The sequence below is a fragment of the Bubalus kerabau genome, chromosome 17 (assembly GCF_029407905.1).
Source record: "Bubalus kerabau isolate K-KA32 ecotype Philippines breed swamp buffalo chromosome 17, PCC_UOA_SB_1v2, whole genome shotgun sequence".
In the NCBI taxonomy this organism is placed as follows: Eukaryota; Metazoa; Chordata; class Mammalia; order Artiodactyla; family Bovidae; genus Bubalus; species Bubalus kerabau.
This window is the reverse complement of record NC_073640.1, coordinates 41,538,646-41,554,873: the sequence shown is the minus strand read 5'-3', so window position 1 is coordinate 41,554,873 and position 16,228 is coordinate 41,538,646.

Below are 16,228 nucleotides of genomic sequence, written 5' to 3'. Positions count from 1 at the left end.
CATATCCATACATGACTACTGGAAAAACCATAGCCTTGACTAGATGGACCTTTGTTGGCAAAGTAATGTTTCTGCTTTTAAATATGCTATCTAGGTTGGTCATAACTTTCCTTCCAAGGAGTAAGCGTCTTTTAATTTCCTGGCTGCAGTCACCATCTGCAGTGATTTTGGAGCCCACAAAATAAAGTCAGCCACTCTTTCCACTGTGTTTCCCCATCTATTTGCCATGAAGTGATGGGACTGGATGCCATGATCTTCATTTTCTGAATGTTGAGCTTTAATCCAACTTTTTCACTCTCCTCTTTCACTTTCATCAAGAGGCTCTTTAGTTCTTCACTTTCTGCCATAAGGGTGGTGTCATCTGCATATCTCCCGGCAATCTTGATTCCAGCTTGTGCTTCTTCCAGCCCAGCATTTCTCATGATGTTCTCTGCATAGAAGTTAAATAAGCAGGGTGACAATATACAGCCTTGCCGCTGCTGAGTTTTCCAAATTTGCTGGCATATTGAGTGCAGCACTTTCACAGCATCATCTTTCAGGATTTGAAAGAGCTCAACTGGAATTCCATCTCCTCCACTAGCTTTGTTCATAGTGATGCTTTCGAAGGCCCACTTGACTTCACATTCCAGGATGTCTGGCTCTAGGTGAGGGATCACACCATCGTGATTATCTGGGTCGTGAAGATCTTTTTTGTATAGTTCTTCTGTGTATTCCTGCCACCTTTTCTTAATATATTCTGCTTCTGTCAGGTCTATACCACTTCTGTCCTTTATTGAGCCCATCTTTGCATGAAATGTTCCCTTGGTATCTCTAGTTTTCTTGAAGAGATCTCTAGTCTTTCCTATTCTATTGTTTTCCTCTATTTGTTTGCATTGATCACTGAGGAAGGCTTTCTTATCTCTGCTATTCTTTGGAACTCTGCATTCAAATGGGTATATCTTTCCTTTTCTCCTTTGCTTTTTGTTACTCTTCTTTTTCCATAGTCCTTATGAAAAGATTTCAGACAGGAAGTTAAGGAGTAGGCAAGAAAATGGAGCTGGATGGAAACATAAGATATAATGGGCCTTTAGAAAGAGGATTAAGTGAAGTATTCTCAGCTATATCAGCTTTAACAATTGTTTAAAATTTTCTTTCATATTCCTTGCATTAAAACCTTACTGAAATTATTAAATTTTTACTAAATTCCCAAACAAAAGAGTCTCATTTTTTTCAGTTTTTCCTCCTGTGCCTATTGTCATCCAGAAAAGTTTTTCTGAGTGTTTAAAAAGCGCATCATAATTCACTTACAGTAGTCTGAAAGAACAGAACATTCGAAGAAAAATTTTGAACTGTTTTAAGTTCTGTAAGTGTGCCAGGCACCTCCTGATTCTGGGTACTTGCTTCAGTGGATTTGCTTTGCTGTGATGTCCAAGTGATAAGGGTGGGAGTAAATCGCCAGGCTTATGGGAGAGAGATACCTTCATCCCCCAGAATATCAAGATCAAACCCAAAATAGGTCAGTGACACAATTTTAAGCCTCAAAGTTCTTAACAATGATACAGGTTCAGGGTCCATTGTTCCCAGAACCACAGTGACTTTTTCATCACTAGCGTGATGTGTGATGCAGCTCATCACGGTGTCACTGTGCCAGAACATGCAAAACCAGGGCTGTGAGCTGGCTTTAGGCCGACAGAGGCACAGTGTGGCTGCACGAGACAGTGTTTGCATCTGAGCCTCTTCTCCATTGGGGTGCACCTGACATGGACCCACTTTTCTTGGCCCACTGTAATACTAAGCTCATTTGGTATAAGGTGTGATTTTTCTTTTGTTGTTTGTTATGTTTTAAATAACATTTAAAACACATTTTGTAAAAGTAGTATATTTGGGATAAAATTCAAACAGTTAAAAGGGAATACAATGAAAATTCTCTCTCTCCCACCCTGACTCCCACTTTCCTCAAAAGCAAGCACTGTTATTAGTATCTTTTGAATCCATCAGATACTCATTGTGCACATACTCACATTTTTGTACATATAGATTTATATATGTATAAAGTAAGAAGGCAATGGCACCCCCACTCCAGTACTCTTGCCTGGAAAATCCCATGGACGGAGGAGCCTGGTAGGCTGCAGTCCATGGGGTCACGAAGAGTCGGACAGGACTGAGCGACTTCCCTTTCACTTTTCACTTTTCACTTTCATGCATTGGAGAAGGAAATGGCAACCCACTCCAGTGTTCTTGCCTGGAGAATCCCAGGGACGGGGGAGCCTGGTGGGCTGCCGTCTCTGGGGTCACACAGAGTTGGATACGACTGAAGTGAGTTAGCAGCAGCAGCAGCTTATTATATAACCTGTGTTGCATCTTGAATATTTAAAAACCCATCTTGTATATTTACTGTGAAAAACACACAAGCAGAAAAGGGCTTAAAGAACTTAGAAGTCGAGTTTAACTGAATCATATAAAGGAAAATCTTATCACCCAGGTTAAGAAATAAAACCCCAGAAATCCATAAGCACCTTCTTTTTTCCACATGCCCCTTTCTCATCACACCCTTAACATAATCACTGTCCTGGCTTTCATGGAAATTCCATTCTTTGTTTTCTCTAAAGTTTTACTTTGTAAGTATGCTGCTGCTAAGTCGCTTCAGTCGTGTCCAACTCTGTGTGACCCCATAGACGGCAGCCCAGCAGGCTCCCTCTCCCTGGGATTCTCCAGGCAAGAACACTGGAGTGGGTTGCCATTTCCTTCTCCAATGCATGAAAGTGAAAAGTGAAAATGAAGTCGCTCAGTCGTGTCCAACTATTAGCGACCCTATGGACTGCAGCCTACCAGGCTCCTCTGTCCATGGGATTTTCCAGGCAAGAGTACTGGAGTGGGGTGCCATTGCCTTCTCCCCTTTGTAAGTATAGATATATAAATAAAATAATTTCCAGTTTGGGGTCTTCACAAAAAGGGCTGCTAGAAGAATGCTTTTGTGTTGCAAGTGAGTGCGTATGGATGAGTTTCTTTAGGGTATACAAATATGAGTGGAATTGCTGAGTTATATGTCCTGCATATCTCCATCTTTACTGTATAATGCCAGAGTGTTGTCCAGTTCACATGCCCACATTAGTTTCTAAGAGAATTCAAAATCTATAGCAACACTTGGTATTGTCAGATTTGTAGCTAATCTTGTGGATATGTGACATCAGCATCATTTTTTGCCTTTAATCTCTATTCCCCTGAGATTATGTTTTCACATGTTAATCAGCCTTTTGAATTTCTTCTTTTGTGAAGTGCCTGTTGAGGTTTTTGCCCATTTATCCACTTCCTGTTGTTTTATTAATGACTTGAGTGGGAGTTCTTTGCATATTGGAATACTAGTACTCTGCTTCGTTGTACATGTTGCTTTCTCTTCCTCCATGGCTTACATTTCATATTCTGCCTAGTGTCTTTTGATATGCCAAGAAGTTCTTAACGTTAATACAGTCAAATTTGTCAGCATCTCCCTTTCTCATAAATTATTTTTTAAAAAAGGAATCTCCAAGTTCATGAAAATATTTTTCCGTATTCTAAAATTTTAATATTCGCTAAAAGAGATTTTAGGTCAATTATCCATCAGAAAATGATGCTACAGAGGGGTGCAGTTTCATATTTTTTACCCTTGGATAGCTAGTTTTTCTGGTACCTTTTATTGAAAGGACCATTATTTTCCTACTCTGAATTTTGTCATAAATTAAGTATCCAAATATGTGTGGGTTTGCTTCTGGGCTCTCTCTTCTTTGTTCTCTTTGTCCATCTATGCACCTGTTCACACAGTTTTCATTGAAAGTGAAGTTGCTCAGTCGTGTTCAACTCTGCGACCCCGTGGACTGTAGGCTACCAGGCTTCTCCATCCATGGGATTCTCTAGGCAAGAATACTGGAGTGGGTTACCATTTCCTTCTCCAGGGGATATTCCTGACCCAGGGATCGAACCCAGGTCTCCCACATTGGAGGCAGACGCTTTAACCTTATAGCTCTATAATAAGCCTTTATATTGATAGAATGAGATATTCTATATGTTTATTATTCAAGAGTGTTATGGTTCTTCTTGGTCTTTTGGATTTCCATATGTCTTAGTCTTCTCAGGCTGCTATAGCAAAATACCACAGACTAGATAGCTTACAAGGAGAAATTTATTTCTCCTAGTTTGGGATGCTAGAAATCTGAGATTAGAAAACCCTTTTGGTCAAGTGAGGGCCCTCTTCCATGTTGCAGACTTCTTGTCGTATCTGCATGTGGCAAAGAGTGAACTAGCTCCCTGGGGTCTCTTTTATAAAGGACACTAATCCAGTTCATGAGCATTGTGCTTTCATGACCTAAGCACCTCCCAAAGACCTCCACTTGCTAATACGGCCACCTTGGGCATTAGGTTGTCAACATATGGACTTTGGGAGAAGACAAAGATTTAGACCATAACACCACATGAATTGTAGAATTAGCTTATTGAATTGGCTACACAGTGCAGCCTTTTCAGTTTTTGGTGGGTATGATATTGAATCATATACATCAAATTAGAACTGACAATTTTGAAATAGAAGAAAGCTAGAGGACTTCTGGTACCTGATCTCAGGACTCAGGACTATGAAGCTGTACTAATCAAGACAATGTAGAGCTGCTGATTTGGATAGAAGTAGAGATAAATGATGCAGAATAGGATGTTCAGAAATAGTGCCATACATATATGGTCACTTGAGTTTCAACAAAGATGCCGAGGTTATTCAATGGAGTAATGATAGTCTTTCCAACAAATGGTACTGGAACAACTGGACATCTGTATGCAAAAAAAAAAAAAAAAGAGAATCCCCACCCATGCTTCACATAGTATACAAAAATAGTAACTCAGAATGAATCATAGATTTCAATGTAAAATCTAACATTATAAGACTTCGAGAAGATGTAGGGGAAAATCTTGAAAAGTCTAAAGTGACCTTAGCACAGATTTCTTAGCTCACAGAAGGTACATATTATGGAGGAAAAGTTGACAAATTTAACTTGAAATTTAAAGCTCTGGTATTCAAAATACAATGTTAATAAAATAAAAACATGGGTGGCAAATAAGCAAATGAATAGATTGTGCAAGTCATTAGTCGTAAGGAAAATACAAAATTGAAATGAGATACCAATACACATTTTAGAATGGTTATAATTTAGAAAAATGGATACTACTGAGTACTTGTGGCTATGCAAAGCAATCCGAACTCCTGTTTCTGGTGGGAGTGTAAATTGGTATTATCATTTTAGGAAACAGGCAGTGTGTTAGTCACCAGTTGCTACATAGATTATACATATTTAGCAGTTTAAAACAACACACATGTGTGATCTCACAGTTTCTATGAGTCAGGATGCTGGGCTTTACTGAATCCTCTGTTTAGGTCTCTTAACAAGACTGCATCTGAGGCTCAGTTGAGGGAAGATCTGATCTCAAGCTCATGTGGTGGTTGGGAGGATTCAGTTCCTTGCGGGCCATCAGATTGAGAGCCTCAATTCATTGTCGGCTGTTGGTTGCTCTCAGTTTCTTGCTAATGGGCTAAATCATATGGTATCTTACTTCATCAGAACCAAGAAGAGAGAGAATAGAGGAAGTCTTCTAATAAGACAAAAGTTAAAATTTTATGTAATGTAATCATGGAAGTGACATTCTGTCACTTTTGATGTGTTTTGTTGGTTAGAAACAGGTTCCACCTACACCTAAGGAAAGCATATTACACAGGGCATGCATACTAAGAGGCTGGGATAACTGGAGGTATCTTAGACTCTGTCTACCTGAAGTGTCTTCTTATAAAATTGTATATTACACTTACCATTTTTGTTGTTTTTGTTTAGTTGGTAAGTCATGTCTGACTCTTTGAGACCCCATGGACTGCAGCACACCAGGCTTCCCTGTCCTTCACTATCTCCCAGAGTTTGCTCAAACTCATATCCATCAAGTTGGTTGATGCCATCCAACCATCTCGTCCTCTGTCATCCCTTTCTCCTTCTGCCCTCAATCTCTCCCAGCATCAGTCTTTTCCAATGAGTTGGCACTTTGCATCAGGTGACCACACTATTGGAACTTAAACATCAGTCCTTCCAATGAATATTCAGGGTTGATTTCCTTTGGGATTGATTGGTTTGATCTCCTTGCTGCCCACGGGACTCGCAAGAATCTTCTCCAGCACCACAGTTCAAAAGCATTAATTCTTCAGTGCTCAGCCTTCTTTATGGTCTGGCTCTTACATCCATACATGACTACTGGAAAAACCATAGCTTTGACTGTACGGACTTTTGTCTGCAAAGTAACATCTCTGTTTTTTAATATGCTGTCTAGGTTTGTCACAGCTTTTCTTCCAAGGAGCAAGCATCTTAATTTCATGGCTGCAGTCAGTGTCTGCAGTGATTTTGGAGCCCAAGAAAATAAAGTCTGTCACTGTTTGCATTGTTTCCCCTTCTATTTGCCATGAAGTGATGGGACTGGATGCCATGACCTTAGGTTTTTGAATGTTGAGTTTTAAGCCAGCTTTTTCATTCTCCTCTTTCACTTTCATCAAGAGGCTTTGTTCCTCTTTGCTTTCTGCCATTAGGGTGGTATCATCTGCATATCTGAAGTTATTGATATTCCTCCCAGCAATCTTGATTCCAGCTAGTGATTCATCCACCCTGGCATTTTGCATGGTGTACTCTGCATATGTTAAATAAGCAGGGTGACAGTATACAGCCTTGACATATTCCTTTCCCCATTTGGAACCAGTCCATTGTTTCATATCCACTTCTAACTGTTGCTTCTTGTTGTGCATACAGCTTTCTCAGGAGGCAGGAAAGGTGGTCTAGCATTGCCATCTCTTTAAGAATTTTCCAGTTTGTTGTGATCCACAGTCAAAGGCTTTGGTGTGTGTAGCCAATGAAGCAGATGTTTTTCTGGAATTCCCTTGCTTTTTCTATCATCAAACGTGTGTGCATGCTGAGTCACTTCAGTCACATCCAACTCTTTGGGACCCTATGGACAGTAGCCTTTTTTGTACAGTTCTTCTGTTTATTCTTGCCACCTCTTCTTAATATCTTCTGCTTCTGTTAGGTCCATACCATTTCTGTCCTTTATTGTGCCTTTTGTTGCATGAAATGTTCCCTTGGTATCTCTAATTTTCTTGAAGAGATCTCTAGTCTTTCCCATTCTGTTGTTTTCCTTTTTCTTTGTATTCCTCACTTAAGAAGGGTTTCTTATCTCTCCTCGCTGTCTTTGGAACTCTGCATTTAGATTTAGTATTTCTTATCTCTCCTCACTGTTCTTTGGAACTCTGCATTTAGATCTTTCCTTTTCTCCTTTTCCTTTCCCTTCTTTTCTCAGCTATTTTGTAAGGCCTTCTCAGACAACCATTTTGCCTTGTTGCAATTCTTTTTCCTGAGGATGCTTTTGGTCACTGCTTCCTGTACAATGTTACAAACCTCTGTCCATAGTTCTTCAGGCGCTCTTTCTGTCAGATCCAATCCCTTGATTCTGTTTGTCACTTTCACTGTATAATCATAAGGGATTTGATTCAGGTCATACCTGAATGGCCTAGTGGTTTTCCCTACATTATTCAATATAAGTCTGAACTTTGCAACCAGGGGCTCATGATCTGAGTTACAGTCAGCTCCTGGTCTTGTTTTTTCTAACTGTATAGAGCTTCTCCATCTTGAGCTGCAAAGAATATAATCAGTCTGATTTCGGTATTGACCATCTGGTGATGTCTGTGTGTAGAGTCGTCTCTTGTGTTGTTAGATGAGGGGTTTTGCTATGACCAGTGTATTCTCTTGGCAAAACTCTGTTAGCCTTTGCCCTGCTTCATTTTGTACTCCAGGGCTAAACTTGCCTGTTACTCCAGGTATCTGTTGACTTCCTACTTTTGCATTCCAGTCCCCTCTGATGAAAAGGACAACTTTTTTTGGTATTAGTTCTAGAAGGTCTCATAGGTAGGTCTTCATAAAACATTTACCATATAACCCAGCAATCCTATGCCTAGGTATTTACTCAAGAGAATATAAAACATATGTCCACATAAAAATCTACACAAGAATGTTAATAGCAACTTTATCAAAAATTGTCCCAAACTGGAAAAAACTCAAATACCCATCACCTGGTGAATGGGTAACTACATCATGGTATAGCCACTGCTGCTGCTGCTGCTAAGTCACTTCAGTCGTGTCCGACTCTGTGTGACCCCATACATGGCAGCCCACCAGGCTCCCCTGTCCCTGGGATTCTCCAGGCAAGAACACTGGAGTGAGTTGCCATTTCCTTCTCCAATGCATGAAAGTGAAAAGTGAAAGGGAAGTTGCTCAATTGTGTCCGACCCTTAGTGACACCATGGACTGCAGCCTACCAGGCTCCTTCATCCATGGGATTTTCCAGGCAAGAGTACTGGAGTGGGGTGCCATTGCCTTCTCCAAGGGTATAGCCACAGTGGAACACTATTCTATGAAAAAAAGAGATGGAACTCTTGACATATTTAGCAACATAGATGAATTTCCAAAGCCTTATGCTTAGTGAAAGACACCAGATGCAAAAGTGTATATACTGTTCAGTTCAGTCACTCAGTTGTGTCTGACTCTTTGTCATCCCCATGGACTGCAGCACGCCAGGCCTCCCTGTCCATCACCAGCTCCCAGAGTTTACTCACTCATGTCCATTGAGTCGGTGATGCCATCCAACCATCTCATCATTTGTCATCTCCTTCTCCTCCTGCCCTCAATCTTTCCCAGCATCAGGGTCTTTTCAAATGAGTCAGTTCTTCGCAATAGGTGGCCAGAGTATTGGAGTTTCAGCTTCAACGTCAGTCCTTCCAATGAATATTCAAGACTGATTTCCTTTAGGATGTTCTGGTTGGATCTCCTTGCAGTCCAAGCGACTCGCAAGAATCTTCTCCAACACCACAGTTCAAAAGCATCAATTTTTTGGCACTCAGCTTTCTTTATAGTTCAACTCACATCCACACATGACTACTGGAAAAACCATAGCCTTGACTAGACGGACCTACATACTGTATGAAAGTGAAAGTGAAAGTTGCTCAGTTGTGTCCGACTCTTTGTGACTCCATGGACTATACAGTCCATGGAATTCTTCAGGGCAGAATACCGCAGTGGGTAGCCATTACCTTCTCCAGGCGATCTTCCCAACCCAGAGATTGAACCCAGGTCTAAGCATCTGCCTACAATTCAGGAGACCCGGGTTCACTGGTGGTGCCATAGTTAAGACTCCATGCTTCCAATGCCAAGGGCAGGCATTCAATCCCTAGTCAAGGAACTAAGATCCCACATGCCTCATGGAGCGACCAAAAAAGAAATATTAAACCCATCATTCTTAACCTATAAAAAGCTAATGGGAATTAGTACTCTTCACTTGCTCCATGGACAGTGTAAGAAGTATAAAGGATTTTAACTCCATTTACTTTCTCCTAACCTAAATGCTAATGTTGTATATTTAAATTCTATGTATTTTTTAAAAACTACACATCTGTTTTTTATACCATCAGTATTTATTTTATTGAAATGTAATTGATATATAATGTATTAGTTTTAGATGTGCATAATGATTTGATATATGGATAGATTGCAAGTGAATGTCACAGAAAGTTTAGTTAAAATCCGTCACCACATGGTTTTTAACTGAACTCCTGTGGCATTCACTTGCAGTATATCCAAACAGCAAATCATTATGTCCATCTAAAACTAATACATTATGTCAGTTACATTTCAATAATAAAAATAAATAAATGAATACTGATAGTATAAAAGAAATCCATCACCACACATAGCTAGGGCTTCCCTGGTGGCTGAGTCACTGAAGAACCTGCTTGCAATGCAGGAGACACAGATTCAGTCCCTGGGTTGGGAAGGTTCTGTGGAGAAAGAAATGGCAATCAGCTCCAGTATTCTTGCCTGGGAAATCCCATGGACAGAGGAGTCTGGTGGGCTATATAGTCCATGGGGTCACAAGAGTTGGACATGATTTAATGACCAAACTGCCACCACCTCACATAGTTACAGATTTTGTCTTGTGATAAGAACTTTTAAGATCTACTGTCTTAGCAACTTGAACATTTACAACACGGTGTTGTTAATAGAACTGTAGTCACTATGCTATACATTACATCCCTAGGATGTAATTATCTTCTAGCTGGAAGATTGTTCCTTTTTACCACCTTCACTTAGTTCACTTATTTCACCCACTTGCCCAGTCTCTAGCAATCACCAATCTGTTCTCTGTATCTCTAAGTTCGTGTTTTTTTTTTTATTCCACCTATAAGTTTGAGCTTAATTTGATTTGTCCTTCTTCAGCTTACTTAGTATAATGCCCTCAAGGTTACCGAACATGTTGCAAATAGATTTCCTTTCTTAAAACTGAGTAATATTCCATTGTATATATACATCACATTTTTGTTTTTCATTCACCCACTGAGGAACATTTAGATTGTTTTCATGTCTTTGGCAATGCTGCAGTAAATATGGGGTGCAGATATCTCTTTGAGGTAGTGATTTCATTTCCTTTGGATAAATACCCAGAAGTGGAACTGCTGACTCATATGGTAGTTCTGTTTTTAATATTTTGAGGAACTTCCATACTGTTTTCCATAGTAGCTGCACCAATTAAAAAAAAATCATTAGAATATAGTTGATTAACAATGTTGTGTTAGTTTCGGATATAAAGCAAAGTGATTCAGTTATACATATATACATTTTTTTTTAGATTCTTTTCTCATATAGATTATCATAGAATATTGAGTAGAGTTCCCTGTGATATACAGTACATCCTTGTTGGTTACTCTCCATGGGCCAAGGAGACACAAGGGACAGGGGTTCAATCCCTGGGTCGGGAAGATCCCCTGGAAAAGGAATTGGCAACCCACTCCAGTATTCTTGCCTGGAAGAATTCCATGGACAGAAGAACCTGGTGGGTTACTATCCAGGGGGCCACAGAGTCTCAGATGTGACTACACAGACAAGCACATATATAGCTGTGTGCATATGTCAATCCCAAATTCCTGATTTTAACCTCCCCCCTGCCTCCCCCTCACACTGCATTTCCCTTTTGGTAACCATAAGTTTGTTTTCCATATCTGTAAATCTGTTTTTATTTTGTAAGTAAGTACATTTGTAACATTTTTTAAAACCAGATTCTACATATGAATGATGTCATATGATACTTGTCTTTCCCTGTTTTACTTATTAACCTAGCATGATAATCTCTAGGTACATTCATGTTGCTGCAAATGGCATTATTTTGTAATTTTTAATGGCTAATATTCCTTTGTATATTTGTATCACAGTCTTCTTTATCTGCTTCTCTGTTGATGGACATTTAGGTTGCTTCCATGTCTTGGCTGTACACAGTGCTACAATGAGCATTGGGGTGCATGTATCATTTCTTTTTTAAAAGATTTTTTTAATGTGGATTATTTTTTAAAGTCTTTATTGCATTTTTTATAGTATTGATTCTGTTATGTTTTGGTTCTTGGCCCTGAGACATGTGGGATCTTAGGTCCCAGAGGATCTTAGGTCCCAGACCAGGAATTGAACCCGCACCCCCTGTATTGAATGTGAAGTCTTAACCAGTGTACTGTCAGGGAAGTCCCTCATTTCTAGTGATAATTTTCTCTGGATATATGCCCAGGAGTAAGATTGCTGGATCATATGGTAATTCTATTTTTGGTTTTTTAAGGAACATCCATACTGTTTTCCATAATGGTTGTACTAATTTACGTTTCTACCGACAGTATAAGAGGGTTCCATTTTCTCCACACCCTCTCAAGCTTTTATTGTTTGTAGACTTCTTAATGATGGCCCTTCTGACCAATCTGAGGTGATACCTCATTGAAGTTTTGATTTTCATTTCTCTGATAGATAGTGGTGATGAGCATCTTTTCGGGTGTTTTTCAGCCATCTGTGTCCTCTCTGGACAAATGTCTGTTTAAATCTTCTGCCCATTTTCTGATTGGGTTGCTGTTTTTTTTTGTTTGTTTGTTTTACGTAGAGCTGCACGAGCTGTTTGTATATTTTAGAAAGAAATCCCTTGTCAGTCACTTCGTTTGCAAATATTTTCTCCCTTTCTGTGACTTGTCTTTTTGTTTGCTTATGGTTTCCTTCATTGTGCAGCTTTTATGTTTAATTAGGTCCCATTTATTTTTGTTTTTATTTTCGTTACTTTAGGAAGTGGATCCAAAAGGATATTGCTGCAGTTTGTGTCAGAGAGTGTTCTGCCTATGTTTTCCTCTAAGAATTTTATAGTATCTCAATTGACATCTAGGTCTTTAATCCACTTTGAGTTTATTTTTGTGTATGGTGTTAGAGAATATTCTAATGTTGTTCTTTTATATGTGGTTGTTTAGTTTCCCAGAACCACTTATTGAAGAGACTTTTTTTTCCCATTGTAGATTTTTGCTTCCTTTGTCAAAAGATTAATTGACTATAGGTGTATGGGTTTATTTCTGGGCTCTCTATTCTGTTCAGTTGATAATGTTTTTGTGCCAGTTTCATGTTGGTTTGATTACTGTAGCTTTGTAATATGATCTGAAATCTGGAAAGCTTATGCTTCTAGCTTTGTTCTTTTACCTCAAGATTGCTTTGGCAATTCTCAATTCTTTTTTTCCTCTACTTTTTTAAAAAAATTAAAGTATGGTTGATATACAATGTTGTGTTACTTTCGGGGATAGAGCATAATAATTCAGTTATACATGCATATATGATGTATGTAAAGTATGTATATATTATATAAATTCTTTTTCAGATTATTTTTCCTTATAGGTTATTACAAAATATTGAGTATAGTTCTCTGTACTATATGGTAGTTCCTTGTTGGTTATTTTATATATCAGTTCAGTCGCTCAGTTGTGTCCAACTCTGCAACCCCATGAATCGCAGCATGCCAGGCTTCCCTGTCCATCACCAACTCCCGGAGTTCACCCAAACTCATGTCCATCGAGTCGGTGATGCCATCCAGCCATCTCACCTTCTGTCATCCCCTTCTCTTCCTGCCCCCAATCCCTCCCAGCATCAGGGTCTTTTCCAATGAGTCACCTCTTCGCATGAGGTGGCCAAAGTATTGGAGTTTCAGCTTTAGCATCAGTCCTTCCAAAGAACACCCAGGGCTGATCTTCTTTAGAATGGACTGGTTGGATCTCCTTGCTGTCCAATATATATAGTAGTCTGTCTATGTTAATCCCAAACTCCTAATCTATTCCTCACCCCCTTTCCCCTTTGGTAATCCTAAGTTTGTTTTCTGTGTCTGTGGGTCTATTTCTGTTTTGTATATAAGTTCATTTGTATCATTCTTTTTAAGATTTCACATATAAGTGATAGCATATGATATTTGTCTTTCTCTCACTGCACTTAGTATGATAATCTCCAGGTCCATCCATGTTGCTACAAATGGCATTATTTCATTCTTTTTTATGTCTAACATTCCACTGTGTGTATGTGTACACACACCACGTCTTTCATCCAGTCATCTGTTGATGAACATTTAGATTTCTTCCATGCCTTGGCTATTGTAAATAGTGCTGCATTGAAATTGGGGTGCATGTATCTTTTCGAATTATGGTTTTTGTTGGATATATGCCCAGGAGTGAGATTGCTGGATTATATGACAACTCTATTTTTGGTTCTTTGAGGAGTCTCCATACTGTTTTCCATAGTGGCTGTATCAATTTATACCCCCAGCAACAGTGTAGGAGGGTTCCTCTCCAGTATTTATTATTTGTAGTTTCTGATGATGGCCATTCTGACCAGTGTGAGGTGATTGTAGTTTAGATTTGCATTTCTCTAATTAATTAGTTAGGGCGTCCCTGGCGGCTCAGATGGTAAAGAGTCTGCCTGCAGTGCGGAAGACCTGGGTTTGATCTCTGGGTCAGGGAGATCCCCTAGAGAAGGAAAAGGCAACCCACTCCAGTATTCAAGCTTGGAAAATCCCATGGATAGAGGAGCCTGGCAGGCTATATAGTCCATGGGTCTCAAAGACTTGGACATGACTGAGTGACTTCACTTTGAACTTTAGTGATGTTAAGCACCTTTTCATTTGTTTTATTTGCCATCTGTATATAATTCTGGACCTTTTTTTTGCTTCCATATAAGTTTTAGGATTATTTGTTCTAAGATTCTGTGGAATTTTTTTCTAAAGTTCTGTGGAAAATGTCATGGGTAATTTGATAGGGATTGCATTATATTTGTATATTGCTTTGGGTAGTATGGCCAATTTAACAATATTAATTCCTCCACTCCAAGAACATAGGATATCCTTTCATTTCTTTGAATCATATTCAGTTTCCTTTATCATTGTTTTCTATTTCTCAGTATATATGTCTTTCACCTCCTTAGCTAGGTTTATTCCTAGGATCTTTTTTCTTGGGGGCGGTGTGGTTTGATGTGATTTTTAAATGGGATCATTTTTTTACTTGATCTTTTTGGTATTTCATAATCAATATAAAGTAACCCAACAGATTTTTGTACTTAATCTTATATCCTGCTACCTTGCTAAATTTCATTTATCAGTTCTAGTATTTTTTGTGTAGAGTGTTTAGGGTTTTCTATTAGATTATCATGTCATCTACATATAATGATAATTTTACCTCCTCCTTTCCAATTTGGATACATTTTCTTTTCCTTATTTGATTATTATGGCTATATCTTCCAACACTATGCTGATGAGAAGTGATGAGTGTGGGCATCCTGTGTATCATTCTAATTTTAGTATATGTGCTGCTGAATCAAGTACATCACTCCCTCAATATTCAGTGGGTACTCTCAATTGCCCTTATGCTAGCTCTCTCCCATATGCTTTCTCTGTCTCTTTCTTCCTTTCTCCTTACACTCCCTATTCACCATGTCTTGCTGTGTGTGCTTTGTTTAGTTGTTCAGTAGTGTCTGACTCTTTGCGACCCCATGGACCATAGCCCGCCAGGCTTCCCTGTCCATGGTGAAAATCTAGGTAAGAATACTAGAGTGGGTTACCATACCCTCCTCCAGGGCATCTTCCCAACACAGGGATCGAACCCAGGTTTTGCACATTGTAGGCAGATTCTTCACCATCTGAGCCACCAGGGAAGCCCATCCATGTCTTGCTTGCTTTTAATCCTTTTGATTAGTTTCTCCTAAATGTGGCATTTTAATTGCAGCCCTTTCAGGTCTTACCTTGCCTTGCTCCCCAGCTCCCTGACCCCATAAGGAGAACATGTAAAACCTCTCCTTGTTTTAGCCATTCTCATGAGTACTGGTTGGCTATTTTAGTGTTTCCCTTTTCTCAGGCTAATCTGATTCCTCTTCTCAGATACTTGTTGATGCTATGCAGGGCATGTAGCTTTGATGGTTTGTCCCTTTCTACTCATATTTGGGGTTTGTGAAGATACTGTGTTTATGGATTTTGGTTTTGTTATTCTAATCATTCTGTTTTCATGGGGTGATTTTGAGAGATTCTGAGTTATCTTCCATTACAATTTTTCTAGAATTTCTTTATCCTTACTCTTGAATGATAGTTTAGCAGGATATAGAAACCTACATTGTTAGTTCTTTTCTCTCAGTACCTTGTGGCTATACGCCATTGTCTCCTGTGCCTGTTCTTAATGATTAAAAAAAAAAAAACAAACTTCTCACAGTCAAATTGTTTTATCTTTGCCAAATGTAAAGAGGAAATCTTAAAAGCCATCAGGGAGAAAAGTAGCTTACAGAGTACATGTAATTTCACTGGGGTACATCTTAGTGTGGGGTTAGTTCGTTTATCTTTCTTGGTATGTCATGTGCACTTTCAATCTGACAATATTTTTCCATTCTGGAGAACGACCATATCATTGTATTACTGATTATCACTTATTATTGAATTAAATTCTGTTACTCTGTTTTTCACATACAGGATTTTGTTTTTTCTGGCCATACCATGTAGCATCTTAGTTCCCTGACCAGGGATCAAACCCTCCCCCTCTACATTAAGGGTTCAGAGTCTTAACCACTGGACCACCAGGCAAGTCCCATATATAAGATTTTTAATTAGATTATTTTCTTCAGTCATACTTAACCTGTTTCTGTTTCATAAAGAGTAGTCATTAATATCATAGGCCATTAGATTTTAAGTAAATCCATCTGATTATTAAGTTGTTAATTATCTTTGTAAATTTTATTTTTCATGTGATTGGGAATTTTAATTTTGGAGCTTATGTGAAAGGTTTCCACTCCCCCCCCCCCAGCCCCCACCAAATCTTTATAGTCTATTATTCTTCTCTAGTGGCTTT